Source organism: Grammomys surdaster, unplaced genomic scaffold (assembly GCF_004785775.1).
Source record: "Grammomys surdaster isolate TR1022 unplaced genomic scaffold, NIH_TR_1.0 125780, whole genome shotgun sequence".
In the NCBI taxonomy this organism is placed as follows: Eukaryota; Metazoa; Chordata; class Mammalia; order Rodentia; family Muridae; genus Grammomys; species Grammomys surdaster.
The window spans coordinates 974,417-986,800 of NW_021620611.1; positions in this window are offsets into that span (position 1 = coordinate 974,417).

A 12,384-nucleotide genomic window follows, 5' to 3' on the forward strand; every position below is an offset into this window, starting at 1 on the left:
TTCAAAAGGTAATAACGGCCACATGCCCCTGACACTTCCATAAAATTTTATGAAACATCATGATTTTACTGATTTTTATCTATCAGTACCCTCTGATTCTCTCACAAGCTTTGACTGTCTGAAGCCAGTGACTAATAAAGGGGTTCAGGGATGGCAGGAAGCTCGCTCTATTTTGCTATAGGAATTTGTTGTGGCAGTGGGGCCACAGGCAATCATTTTCTATGGAGGCTAGATGATCATGGGATTTTCTGTGCGCCAAGAAAGACGCTTATTGTCCAGGGCTTTGATTATATGATACCAATTCAAAATTTGGAGATGCAGTCTTCTATTTCCATGATCTTTTGCTATAATCTTTAAATTACTTTATGGAAATAGTCATCTTTTGACATTTTTTACATGGACATGTGTGTGCGTGTGCCCATGTGTACACATGTGCACTTGCATTCCGTGTCATATAGATGGAAGTCAGAGGAGAGCTTGAATATCATGAAGGAACAAGGGGATCAAATATAGTTTGTCAGACTTAGCCCTAAGTGCCATTGCCTGCCGAATCATCTCACCAGCCCAATAGTAATTTACACATGAAACTGAAAAAGTGAAGAATATTTAGGATTTGAAAATCATTAAGACAATTATTTCCTAATTCTAACAAAATTTTCATACTGAATATTAATTATATCTTTGGACTTTTAAATTTCCTCTCATTTACAATATGTTTTTAACTATTTCCTCATGATAGTGCTATGATAGTCCACAATTTTGTCACCTGTATAATTGAGATTATATAGTTTCGTGTTTAATATGCTAAGAATAGTTAAGTAATGGTTGCTACTGGCAATCTTATACTTAACTTTTGGCAAAATGTTGTTCTTGAATTCATGGCTGAGTTAGAGAAATAATAATTAATTAAATACTCAAATATGCATAAATGGTAAAGTTGAATCTGTGATAGATATTAGAGAAATGGTAACTACGTTAAAAGTGCATCAAGTTAGAATATAAAGTAGACATGAAGAAGTGGATAGTTACTAGGGAATCTCAAAGGTCATTTGCAGAAAGAACAGAGGGAAGCATAGCCTATGATGATCAAACTGATAGGGACAGGCATGGATGTGATTACTTGCTTGTTGTATATATGAATTTCTAGAGAGATCCTGGAACTAGAGCTGAGGGAACTTATAATGGGAGCTCAAGGTGAAGCAAGAAGAAAGACCAGGCTGGATAACACAGCCTTGGCTAATGGTCGTTTATTTTGTTTTACTTTACTTTATTTTTTATTTTTTATTTTTTTATTTTTTTATTGGATGTTTTATTTATATTTCATATGTTGTCCCCTTACCCCATCCCCCACCCACCCAGGAACCCCCTATCCCCTCACCCCTCCTCCTTCTTCTCTGTGAATGTAACCTCTATCTACCCCCCCACTCCTACCTCCCCACCCTCAAAATTCCCACCCCCTGTCCAGCCTTCATGAGGTCAAGGTTCTCTTCTTCCACCTATGCCCAGCAGGGCCTTCCACTCTTACATATTCAGCGAAAGCCCTGGATCCCTCCCTAAGTGCTTCCAGGCTGGTGGTTTAGACCCTGGGAGCTGTGGTTGGTTGGTACTGTTGCTCTCCTCATGGTGCCACAAATCCTTTCAGCTCCTTCAGTCTTCACTCTAACTCCTCCATTGAGAACCCCATGGTCAGTTCAATGGCTAGTTGTGAGCATCTGCCTCTGAATATGTCAAACTCTTGAAGACCTCTGAGGAGACATCCATATCAGGCTCTCATCAGCATGCACTTCCTAACTTCCACATCAGCATCTACCTTTGGTGACTGCACATGGGATAGATACTCAGGTGGAGTGGTCTTCAGACGGCCCCTCCTTCAGTTTCTGTCCCTCACTTTGTCTCCATATTTGCTCCCTTGAGTATTTTGTTGCTCCTTCTAAGAAGGACTGAATCACCCCCACTTGGTCTTCCTTCTTTATGAGCTTCATGTGGCCTGTAAGTTGTATCTTGGGCATTTCAAGGTTCTGGGCTAATATCCAATAATCAGTGAGTGAATACCATGTGTGTTCTTTTGTGATTGGCTTACTTCACTCAGGATGATATTTTCTAGTTCCATCCATTTACCTAGGAACCTCTCGAATTCATTGTTTTTAATAGCTGAGTAATATTCCATTGTGTAAATATACCACATTTTTTTAATCCATTCCTCAGTTGAAGGACATCTGGGTTCTTTCCAGCTCCTGGCTATTATAAATAAGGCTGCTATGAATATAGTTGGCCATATGTCCTTGTTATATGTTCGAGCATCTTCTGGGTATATGCCTAGGAGTGGTATAGCTGGATCCTCAGGTAATGCTATGTCCAATTTTCTGAGGAACCGCCAGACTGATTTCCAAAGTGGTTGCACCATCTTGCAGTCCCACCAACAATGGAGGAGTGTTCCTCTTTCTCCACACCCTCGCCAGCATCTACTATCACCTGAGTTTTTAATCTTAGCCATTCTGACTGGTGTGAGATTGAATCTCAGAGTTGTTTTGATTTGCATTTCCCTGATGACTAAGGATGCTGAACATTTCTTTAGGTGCTTCTCGGCCATTGGAGTTTCTTCTGTTGAAAATTCTTCGTTAAGCTCTATACCCCATTTTTTAATAGGGTAATTTGGTTGTCTGGAGTCTAATTTCTTGAGTTCTTTGTATATATTGGATATTAGCCCTCTATCAGATGAAGGATTGGTAAAGATCTTTTCCCAATTTGTTGGTTGTTGTTTTGTCCTATTGACAGTGTCCTTTGCCTTACAGAAACTTTGCAATTTTATGAAGTCCCATTTGTCAATTCTTGATCTTAGAGCATATGCCATTGGAGTTCTGTTCAGGAACTTTTCCCCTGTGCCCGAGTATTCAAGGCTCTTCCCCACCTTCTCTTCTATTAGTTTCAGTGTATCTCATTTTATGTGGAGGTCCTTTATCTACTTAGACTTGAGCTTTGTACAAGGAGATAAGAATGGATCAATTTTCATTCTTCTACATGTTGTCCTCCAGTTGAACCAGCACCATTTGTAGAAAATGCTGTCCTTTTTCCACTGGACAGTTTTAGCTCCTTTGTCAAAGATCAAGTGACCATAGGAGTGTGGGTTCATTTCTGGGTCTTCAATTCTATTCCATTGATCTTCCTGCCTGTCTCTGTACCAATACCAGGTAGTTTTTATCACTGTTGCTCTGTAGTACAGCTTGAGGTCAGGGATGGTGATTCCTCCCGAAGTTCTTTTACTGTTGAGAATAGTTTTCGCTATCCTGGGTTTTTTGTTATTCCATATGAATATTTTATTTTTTATTGTAAGGAATTTTAAACAGGTAGCTCTTATGATCACATTGTATTAAATTTTAGTGAACTGTTTAGAAGAATAAAAATAAGGGTAGATGTGGGTGGAGTAAGCCGGAGCTATGTCAGTAGCTCAGTAGAGATATTATCTGCACAGACTAAAATCCATTTAGGAATATGTTTGATAGAATAAATAAAGAGAAAGAAATAATATGAAATTCATGATGTCAACTTTTCTTAATTTAGTGGGGCAATAAAAGTGATATTAAAAGGTGAGAGGTTGCCGGGCAGTGGTGGCGCACGCCTTTAATCCTAGCACTTGGGAGGCAGAGACAGGCGGATTTCTGAGTTCGAGGACAGCCTGGTCTACAGAGTGAGTTCCAGGACAGCCAGTACTATACAGAGAAACCCTGTCTCGAAAAACCAAAAAGAAAAAAACAAAAAAAACAAAAAGGTGAGAGGTCTGTAAAACTCTCTTTTATCAGTGAGCACACCTTGATACTAGGGTTCTATTCAGAGATGTGATAGCTACATGAAGTAAATTAGCTTGAGTTGGTCATCCTGCATTATATACAGACGTGTAGATGTACATCATGTATGTATGTCTTAAGCATGTCACTATATCTATACTATATACTGCATGATGAATGAATACAGCTTCACCTGATGCTTTATTAAATGTTTAATTTTTGCTTGTTTATGTAAATGTATGGTGATGCAAGTTCACATATATACACATACATGTGGAGTCCAGAGGTTGATGTTAGGCATCTCTTCCACCCAATCTCCATTGTATATTTTTTTTAGACAGAATCTCTTACTGCTTCTAGAGTTCAACAGCTCAGCTTGACATTTTGGCTAACAATCCTGCCATTGCCTACTGACTCCTAGGTTTCAGGTGGGAACTACAACCTCTGAGAGTTGAGTGGCTCTGGGATCTGAACTCAGGTTCCTATGCTTGTACAGAAACATGTTGCGTACTGAGAAGTTTCTCCATTTCCTAGGACTTTCTTTAAGATTTATTTTTATTTTATATGTATATTTTGGTTTCTGCAAGTATACATGTGCTCAGTGCATAAGGGTTCAAGGGAGGATCTGGAGCCGCGAAACTGTTGGGTTTCACCTCATGAAATGTTGTTTACTGAACCCAAATCCTTTGGCAAAATAGCAAGTGCTCTTAATCTCTGAGCCAAAATTTCCAGCCATATACTCTATTTTTATTTGGGATGTACATACAGGCACAGGTACTGTTCTACTAAAAACACCCTTCAGTGCAACAGCTTATGAAGTGTGGTTTAAAATTGTATAATGCAAGTTATTACTGAGTTTAGGAACAATTCAACAGTGGGTAAGTATATAAAACTGTGACGTCAGAAACAAACCCATGCCAAAAGATATCAAAGCTTACATGCTACCACTAACTTAATTTTGTGGTGAATTAGAATGACTATAGTTATTGAAGTTTTGTCTATCATTTTCAAGATTAGCAAATATTTGTGCATTTGATATTATGTAGCTAATGTGAAATAACAGATAGTGTTCACGTAGCAGAGGGGAGGCACTCATACTTAAAATTCTAGCACTCAGGAAGGAGGCTGGAGGAGTACTTTGATTTTTGAGGCCAGACTGGGCTACTCAATAAGTGTTGGGCCAACCTACCATATACATTGAGACACTATAAAAACAAAAGGGAAAGAAAAAGAGTAAAAAGAAAATATACAGAAGAAAGTGGCAAAACAAGAGGTAGATAGCTGACGAAATCAGGTTCATGAAAATAGGATCAGAGTCTGTGTTTAGTACAAAGTTGCTGTGGCCTTGACTGAATTCGGGACAGCTTACTATGCTCAGTCTCTACATTTGTCAAGTAAATGTCGTCATAGCTCCCAGGAAGCTTAAGAGGAGGTATGTAGATAGTATGGGACAATTTTTCAACATCAAAGAACTTTTCATGCTCTTATAGAGGTTAGGCTGTGTGTGTGTGTGTGTGTGTGTGTGTGTGTGTGTGTGTTTGTGTGTGTGTGTGTGTGTATGTGTGTGTGTGTGTGTGTGTGTTTATGTGTGTTTGGTAGTATGGCTTGGGAAGCAGATTCCAGATTGAGGTTCAAGCTCTGTTGCATTGTTATACAAATTTGTGCATGTTCCACACTTCTCTTGAGAGCCAGTGTTCCCCTTACATGGAGATGTGGTAACAACAGGCTTATCTCACAGCGCCATTGCTTGAATTATATAAATGCATTCCTCTTAGAATTCAGCCCAATGCAGAAGGGATACCAATGAAACACTTACATAAATTAATTCTAAAATAGATTAGTAATAAAAGTTATTATTATGAGGTTCATTCAGGATGCTAGGGCAGTATCCAGTGAAGAAAGGGAAATAGGTGGAAATAATAGAGTTTTGCTTAACTACATGGCATTTTAAAAGCTATATTAAGGTATCATTTCACTTATCTGAAATGGCATAAATGATTCCTTGAAAAAAATCAATGTAATTCATGATAACGATTTCTCTAAAAGAAAATCATGTAAGACCGTCTGGAAAATAATCCCCTGCCTATTGATCAGCCTCAAGTCTTATTCCCTTTCTCCACCAATTTTTCAGTCCCTTCCATGCAGTTTCAATGTAATTACAAACATCTGGTCCCACTGACTTCTTAATTTTAAAGTTATTGCCCAAGCTGCAGACACTCTTTTGAGAAATACTGTTTGATTGTTCATTTAGTCGAAATGAGGCTGCTCTGAGTGCAGTCTGGTAGCTGGGATATCCTCTTATCTGGCCACCCAGAGAGATAATGTTTACTACTTTATTCTTGGTAAATACATCTGCTTGCCTCTTTAGCATGATTCTTGGATTTATACTTACTGTTTTCCAGCCACAAGAATGGGAAATACAGGAAGTCAACATCTTTGAAATAGAGATAGGATGCTTTATGCCCATACCATTTGCTTGCTTCCCCATATATTTTGAATTAATTATTAAATGCCTAGCTGCTGTAATTTTTCTGGGAGGAAAGCACAACTACTTTCAAGAGCATTTCTTAAAATATCTCAATGTTTTTGGAGACACTGCATAAATCAGGCATTGAACATATTGAAACCCTTGGAAATGTAGACTTTCCTAAAGATTTTGATGCCTTTGAAGATTCTTACTGTATAGAATGAAAAAAAATTGCAAAAGCCATGTGTATTTGATCTGTACCTGGAGCACCAGGGCTGGAATTGCAGGTCCTCTGTGAGTGGCTGTGTGAAATACCAAAGCAATTCTATTCGCTAGCTCTCTAAAGCATGACAAGCAATACGTATGAAGGTTTTCTTTGTGGATTTAAATGAATTATATGGCTTACTCATGGCAGGACATAGAACATAACAGACACCCAGCAACATTCCTTTATCTTTCATTTTATGTGGTGATTTTCCTCATCCACAAAATAAGCTTCTTTCAAAATTTTATTGTTTCACTTACAAATAAAGTACTATTTTCTTTATAAATAATGCATGTATCTGTTGCTTCTTGGGTCTGCTGAAGAAGGTGTTAAGTCTTTGATTGGACACTAGTATGTATGGATTTATAATAATTGGAGCAAATTCCTAAACTTATTTAAGGTAAAATGTCAATTCTTTTCTTACTTGTGTTCTCATTGCTACCTTACTTTCCAGAAAAATAAGTCAAAGACATTCTATTCTTATAAATATGTATCAAGTTAGGAATCCTCTTTCTGTCCTAATTTTGAAAATAAAATTATGCTAACATATACACACTTATACTTAATTTAGACATCAATGGGGAAAGATGTTCGATTTGTATTAATTGTCTGAATGACATACAATGATAACACATTTCTAAAATGATGTGTCAATTCATACTATTATAAAGTTTTAAGACAATTTAATTCATGCAATAGTGGCTTTGAGACATAAGAAGACTTCACAGAAAATGCAGCTTTGTCAAGTCATACATTTTTTGCACAGAAGCAGATCCTGTACTTTCAGACTTTGAACTGTTGTGATTTCTATTCCATAGCAAACATTCATTATTCTAATATAAGATGCAGCTATACACATGTACTTATGTTATAATATGTTTTCAACTGTGTTACTTATTGGTCTCTAGGGAATAAGCTGTTTCTAATAAATTTAGTTAGCATATGTGTTTCCTTTTGATGAAAGTGCTTAATATTTAGAACCTCCAATATAGAAATGAAATAAAGTAACTGTGTTCATTTATAAGTGAATACAATTTACTTTTAGTTTCTGTATCATTTAAACAAGTAAAAGGAAGTTTGTAGAACTTATACACTTACTTTTAGTTGTGTTAGTTAAAAATCCTCTAAAAATTCTTCTACAAGAGTTGGAATACTAACAGAGAGTTTACAGGCAATTCTTATCTGCATGTATCCAACAAGAATAATAAAGCAACAGGAGAAATGAAAGTCGATATCAACATACAAGGAAATGAAGAGAGTCTGAGAGTGGATTGAATTGGAAGGAGTCAGACAAACATAGGAACAGCTATGGTGCTGACCAGACAAAACACTTGCATTGTATCTGTGTGCCCTGGACCTTTCATGTTGTTAAGCAGGACTTTCAGTAAGATCACACTTCACTACTGGGAAAGTTCTTTGAGTTAACTCAAAGTTACAAAGACAACCATCGGGCCACTATGAAGCCACAGTCCGTGGATGCTTTTCCTTTGAAAGTAACAGCAAGTGGTCCTAGAAACCACCTCAGCTGTGTTAGAAGCATAACCCACCAATGACTAGTCTATGTAGCTTTATGTGTTGGTAAGTGGGCAATTCCTGAATCCACAATCTCTGATGTTAATAATTTCCAAAGTCCATGAACCACAATGGCCTCGTCTCCCCGAGCTAACCTGGAATACTTAGTTTATAATGCTTATTTGAACAGTGATGTTTGCCACCACTCCATTGCACTAAGCTGTACCAAGTCACTATGTCTTAATGGTTGACTGAGGCTTTCTGCAGTGGAAGAAGAATACTTGAAAATGAGTTGCTAATTATCAGTGAAAATACTATACAACTGGTTCGTATACTATGTTGATAGTCTCCTAAAATGGTGAAAGATAGTGAAGAAATTTATTTAAAACCTGAACACTTCCAATATTTTTAATCATACTTAAATTCATATTTTAATTTTCTTAGTTTTAATTTTTAGGAAGAAAGCTTTAATTCCATTTTATTTCTATTTTCTTTATACAAACATAAAATTATTTTTTATTTGAATAAAATGTGAAGACTTTCAGGGGACAGGTAGCCATGGAAAACTTATTAATCCAGGGACCAGAAAAGGAGAAATAAATTTACCCAATAACTTTCTCAGGGAAGGGAGTTCTCAGAGAAGTAGCACATGTGGCTCTTAGAGGATAAAAATTTGTGCTGGCACTTTATAAATGATCCAGGAAAGCAAGCAAGCAAGCAAGCAAGCAAACAAAACAAAATAAAAACAAAACACCAGGTAAAACTTTAAAATAGTATTAATATTGTAAAATGTATTTCTTACTATAATTTTTGACATTGCTAGAGAGTTAGGGATTATTATTTTTAAAGGTCTAAAAGGATTGTGGTGGGGAAATTCCAAGAATTATACAGTAACTTCTCACCTCCTCTCTGAGGAGGCACTGTTGGTGTGTCTAGGATGAGGTCACAGTGGTGGGACCAGTTTTGAGGCCTCAGCTCTTAAGCACATGGATTAGACAGTCTGCTCCCACCGACCACCAAGCAACACATCTTATTTCCCTCCAACCATGAGAATGGACTCCACACATATGTTTATGTGTTCTTCCCTTCCTCACTCATTTCTAACCTTAAAAATACATGTCTGTGAGTCAATGTCCATTTCAAAACTACACACTGACAAAGTATTTGTATATATGATTAATTGAAACTTTACTTCAGGTGAAGCATTTCAATTTGGGCTGCAGAACATGCATGCATCCAACTGGGTCAGTCAAAATGGGGCAGCACCAACAACTGTGGACTTGAGTAAGAAATGCTTATCTGGGAAAAACAGGGAGTTGCCATGGAGAAGGGATGCTTCAGATGGTGTGTGGTTAGTAAGATGGATGCTTGATTTATGTGGATGGCAGTTAATACTGGATTTGGGCGAGCCCTGGGTTCTGCTGTAATTACATTACCCAGTTGGAAAGAAACTAATGTCACTTCGTATCTGTACATGTCATTTTCTTCCTCTCAATATTCTGTGTGAAAAAAAAACCAGCAAGACTGATGGCTAACAGTGCAGGAAATGTATGCTAGAAAGAAGGAAGAGAGGACAAGGAGAGAACATGGCATTCACTGTAATTTCCAAGAGTCATTAAAGCCAATTCTCTGTCATTCTGTAGCAAAGCATTTCAAGGATACTAGTAGAAAAACATTAAACATCAAATCTTTCAAATAAGAATAATGAATAATAAAAAATTTAACATGTAATTTAAAAATATAGGAACACAATAATCTCAAAACAACAATGAAAACTGATCTCTAATTTCACTGCCAAAAGGTAAAATTTTAGCTAATTAATTTCCACTATGTGTCTATATCTTTCTATTCAGCTGGGGAAGAAAGGCCTTTATGCAAAGTGCTCCATATGTTCTTTAAATTGAAATAGAAGTGTTGATACGAATACATTTGTTGTTTGTTTGTTTGTTTGTTTGTTTAGACAAGGTCTTTCTGTATAATAGTCCTGGCTGTCCTGGAACTTACTATGTAGACCAGGCTGGCCTGGAACTCAGAGATCCACATGCCTCTCAGCCTCCAGAGTGTTGGGATCAAAGGTGTGTGTCAACACACCAAGATTGAATTCATCGGCAATCTTTTATTGCTAGTGTTGTAATAACTAGTCTTATTTTCAAACAAGTATGTCCCAACTTTCTTAAATAAAAATGCTACTGTGAAGTATCCAGATCATTTCTACTTTGTTGTTACTACAAACACCATTGGCGATAAGATATTTGTTAATTATGAATTACTTTGTTAGTACAGTATTGTAGAAAAGATGATAAAAGGGATGAAGCCAGTGAAAGCATGTGAGGTCCGAGCTCCTGTGCCTGGAAAGCAGGAAGGCCACAGGAGGTGGAAGTACATGAGAGGAATCACAGGTAAGAAATCCTCTCTTCTCTCAGCTCATAGGACCACAGACACCAGCAGGCACCCAGCACACAGGCCACACACAGGCAGGTAGGTATAGGCACCCGTTCAGGCCACAAGGAAGTCAAAAGGCAAGCCTACCAATAGGCGAGCTGGTGAAGTTAAAATGATAAGGTTTCCCACCTCAAACTCTTAGTTCTATGAAATCCAACCAAAAGTGACACTGTGCTAGGAGGAGTTTATTAACCATTGGCTTTGGGGCTCTCCAGGTACCCAGTGTCTGAGCCCTCCACTCACACATCTAGCATAAGCCTTCTTGGTCCATGTCAGATGTCTTTATCACTCACGTGAATAAGACAAAATCCATGTGTCTGTGTGGACATTATGTCCATTTCTCCACAGCAGTGATTATCCTTACTCTACACACAGCTAACAGTCATCATTCAGAGACAAGAGAGCTGAAGGCTGAGTTTTTAATGGGACAGCAGAGTCCAAAACTTCCAACCTGTGTTGTCTACAGCATAAGAAAAAATTTACCCGTGTGTTCATCAACTTCCTGTTTGGTAGAAGACAGTACTAGAGACAAGGTAACCTTTAAAAAAAAAAGAAGAAAAAAAGAAAAATTGGTTAATTCACTCATGGTTCTGAAGGCAAAAAGCATCCACTATCAGTGTGCCTTATGCTTCCTCAAGACACAAAAGAAATGGCAAGAGAACACAGAGAAGAATAAACCACAGGAGATGGTTCTGCTATGTGATGGCAACCCACTTTGCAGCAACTATAGTCATAAACCATTCCTGAAGATTTTAGTTCTCTGGCCCTAGAAACTTCACACTAGGTCCTGCCTACACACACTGCTGCATTGAAGATATGTCCTACATTCCACAGGAACTTGGAGGAGAAAAATCTAGTTAAACGATTGCTGAGCCCAATCACTTATCCCCAGAGCCCGCTGTCATTACACGTTCACTGTCATTTTGGAAAATCAGATTGGCACTGAACAGGTATTCTTTCCCTTCTGACCCCATCGATATATAACAAGAAAATCTAATTCTAAGATTCTGCTTAAAATTACTATTGCCAATATTGCTTTCAACATCGTTACTCTTGAGAATAATATTATTTGTGTTTAAATATTTTAGAAAATATGATTTATTATTTATTAGTTATAAACTCATTGAATATTTATATATGTAAATATTTGTATATAATATTTATAGAACTGTGTGTATTCATTGTGGATCTGGAGCATTATCCTTTGGAAAAATAAAGGGATTCTTTGGTTTTTCTGAGCAGAGTTTCCGTGTATTGCTCTGGCTATCCTCAAACTTACTTTATAGGCCAGACTGGCCTTGGACTCAAATATTTGCCAGCTTCTGCCTCCTAAGTGCTGGGATTAAAGGCCTATGCCACCACCACTGCTAATTCTTAAGTCTTAAGAGTAAATAACTTTACTCTAGTTTCATTTCAAAGTTGGGATCATTAACATTTCCCAAAAAAGGTGTGTTTTCTTTTTTGTTCTTTTATTGAAGACATATGTTCAATACAATATAATGTGATTACAGTTTCTCTTCTCCCAACTTCTAGTTCCTCTTACCTCGCTTCCCAACTAGATCACACTCCACATCAAACCCTCACCCCCACCGCCATTTCTATCTCTCCTTAGAAAACAAACAGGCCTAAGAAATAATAATACAAGAAAAATTTTAAAACAGCATAACACAAAGTCAAATAAGTCAGATCTGGACAAGATAGACAAAAGAAAAAGCAACAAAGAAAAAACACAGGAAATACATACAAATGCTAATACCCATTAGTTCATAAAAAAAAATCTGATAAAAACACAAAACTGGAACCCATAATATATCTACAAAGGTCCTGTCAGGTAAAAGGAAAGAAGAAAAGAAAAAGAAAGAAAGAGAGAGAGAGAGAGAGAAAGAGAAAGAGAGAAAAAGAAAGAAGAGAGGGAA